The sequence below is a fragment of the Physeter macrocephalus genome, chromosome 21, assembly GCF_002837175.3.
Source record: "Physeter macrocephalus isolate SW-GA chromosome 21, ASM283717v5, whole genome shotgun sequence".
Taxonomy (NCBI): Eukaryota; Metazoa; Chordata; class Mammalia; order Artiodactyla; family Physeteridae; genus Physeter; species Physeter macrocephalus.
The window spans coordinates 77,417,537-77,420,902 of record NC_041234.1 but is presented as its reverse complement, the minus strand read 5'-3'; positions in this window follow the sequence as shown (position 1 = coordinate 77,420,902).

Sequence of the window (3,366 nt, the reverse complement as noted above, 5' to 3'; positions counted from 1 at the left end):
TAGTCAACGTACAGAATCTCATCTCCGTCTCTGTCTTCATCAAGGGGAGTTTTGTGTTGGGTGTCTATGGAGGCATTATACAGATGTTTGGCTCCATACTAAGCCATTTTAAAGCAACCAGTTGCTCAGGTTTGGAAGGCCACTGGCTCTGCCTCTTACTAATGGAGTGATCTTGGGAATCTTACCCAACTTATCCAAATCCCATTTCTTCTTCAGCAAAAATATAATAATATTTACTTGACATGATTATTGAGACTAAGGTGGGGGTGGGAGGGAAATATATAAAATGCCAATGTCTGACAAATGCTAGGTACTGCCCACCTCTTTTCTTCTATAATATACATGTCTTTGGCATACATATCTTGCTTACCAAATTTGAGTAATATTATTCTAAAAAGGAGAAAACTCAAGGGCTTCTAATATTGTCTGAAATTATTATTATTATAATCTTATTTAATTATTTACAACCTAAAATTAGGCATCAATGCCTTTACTTATAGCTCTTGCAGAGAAAAACATCTTTCCTCTACCCATCTTGGGTTCTGGGCTGGGACTCTGTGACAAAAGACAGATTAACAAGAGAAAATCATACACATTTATTTAACACAAGGTTTACGTGATATAGGAGGCTTCATAAGGAAATGAGATCCAAAGAAGGGTCAAAACCTAAATGCTTATATATTGGATTGAAGGAAGAAAAGCAATTGTGCAAAAGAAACTAAAATATGTGGGGACTAAAGGAAGATAAAAGTTATTTTGACAAGAACTGTTTTACAGAATTTTCTCAGCCTCAACTCCCCACCTCTGGTGACAAGAATATGTCTTTCCTCCTGGTATAGGAAGGGCATCGTTCACTTGGATTTTTATCTCTTGTCTTCAGGAAGAAAAGGGAAGTTCAGAGCGCACTTCTTGTACCTGCTATTTTTCAAGAGCTTTCAGCTCAAAATAATCCTTATGCCAAAGTGGCATATTTTGGGGTAGCATATTCTGCCACTCTTCACTCTCGTAAAAAGTACAAAGCAAAAAACTCACAAATTAAAAATAAATCAAGCTACATAACTAAACAAATTTAAATTAACATTAATTCCATGAGATTGATAATGTTGCTTTGGTGGCTCTAAATCAGTCTGCAACATAAATATGATACCAATGGCAAGAACACAGTTTCTCTTGATTTAAACATTCCTTCAGTAGGGTGAGTCTAATGACTCCCCCTCAACCCTCTGCCAGTTTTGTAACTCAAACTACTGCAAAACCTCTATCAGTACAAAGTGATACTTAACTTACTATGGAGCAAATGCATCTTCTATGTATTATGTCTTTACGTAGTCTCGTTGATGAGAAACAATTTCATTGATCTAAGATGCCTTTGATTTTTAGATACATCATTATTTTATATACCACTAAGAATGAAAAAAATATACTTCTATTTAAACTATGACACAATGCTAAGGTGCCACCAACTATAAGATATATCATAACTTCAGAAATACTAAAACTGGGGGGCAGGGGTGGCAGGGAAACATCTATCTTATGATCAATGAATACAGTGGTGCTCACACTTAGTGCCATGACAGTACTTAACAAAAACACAAAATTTGGCTCCCAAGTCACCAGGTGACACTTGAAAATACAGAATATACTTATAATGAATTTATTTAATGAAAACAGAATGCTTAATAAACATTTATAGGAAACACCTTAAACCCAGAAACATGTACGTGTACTCCCAGAATTCCACCAACCCTACTTTGAGAAATACTTACGCTTCATGTCTTCATGTCTAAACCCAGGCATTAGGAATGTTGTAAAAATTGATGAGATGGAATTGAGGAAACATATTCAGTTCTTAGAAGGGAACAAAGACCCTATTCCTCAGACGAATTATTTTATCAGTTTATTTATTAAAATCCACTGGGCCAACAGGTACACGAAAAGGTGCTCAACATCCACTAATCATCAGGGAAACAGAAATCAAAACCACAATGAACTATCACCTCACACCTGTTATAATGGGTATCAGCAAAATGACAAGAGATAACAAGTGTTGGCGAGGGCATGGAGAAAGGGAACCCTTGTGCACTGTTGGTGGAAAAGCAAATTGGTACAGCCACTATGGAAAACAGTATGGAGGTTCCTTAAAAATAATTGAAAAATAGAACTATCATATGATCCAGCAATCCCACTTCTGGATATATATCCAAAGGAAATAAAAACAAGATCTCAAAAAGATATCTGCACACCCATAAGCATTGTAGCATTCTTCACAATGGCTAAGATATGGAAACAATCTGTCTATCAACAGATGAATGGTTAAAGAAGATGTAGTATATATACCACAGCCATGAGAAAGAAGGAAATCTTGCTGTTTTCAATAACTTTGGGAAAATTTGTAGGCAATTATGCTAAGTGAAACAAGTCAGACAGAGAACGATAAATACTGTATGATGTCACTTATATGTGGAATCTAAAAAAGACGAACTCAGAGGGTAGAGTGGTAGTTACTGGGGACTGGGGGGTGGAGGAAATGGGGAGATATTGGTACAAATTAACAAGTTCTGAGGATCTAATGTACAACATGGTGATTATAGCTAGTAATACTGTATTATATATTTGAATGTTGCTGAGAGTTGATTTTAAATATTCTCACCCCAAAAAAAAATAGTGATCATGTGACAGGATGGAGGTGGTAGCTAATGCTATATGGTGGTAGTCATTTTGCAATATATATACATATATATGTATCAATCAACAGGTCATACACCTTAAACTTACACAATGTTATGTCAATTATATCTCAATAAAGCTGGGGAAAAATAACTAGTGTATGGCAGAAGTACACCTTAGAAAAAAAGGTAAAATAAAAATTATCCACCCTGTCCTTTAGCTAATTAAGGATGTTCACTTTTATCAATTAACTCCTATGTTCCAGCACTACTTTAGCAATTTACCCACATTACCTCATTTAATCACACGATATAAGGACTCTTACTATCCACATCTTGACAGCTCATCTATCATTTCAACACATCTTCCTTTTTGGTCTAAATATTTTCCCACTCAATATGTGGGAAACATATCCATATAAACCCCACCCATTCTCCCATTCTATCATCTCCTTCACTTCCAACCTAGCCTGTATCCAACATTTTTATTTTCCAGCAATTACACAAAAAAATCAATATACATTACAGATAAGAAAATACAGGTGAGGGAAAAGATTCAAATATTAAATTCATGCACTGTCTTATTACTCATAGCCATTTTTCTTATTTTGGTATATAGCCTTTCAGAAGTTTTAATGCATGTAAATATTTTATATTTCTCAAAAATGGAATACAGTATGTATATGGTCATGTAACTGGC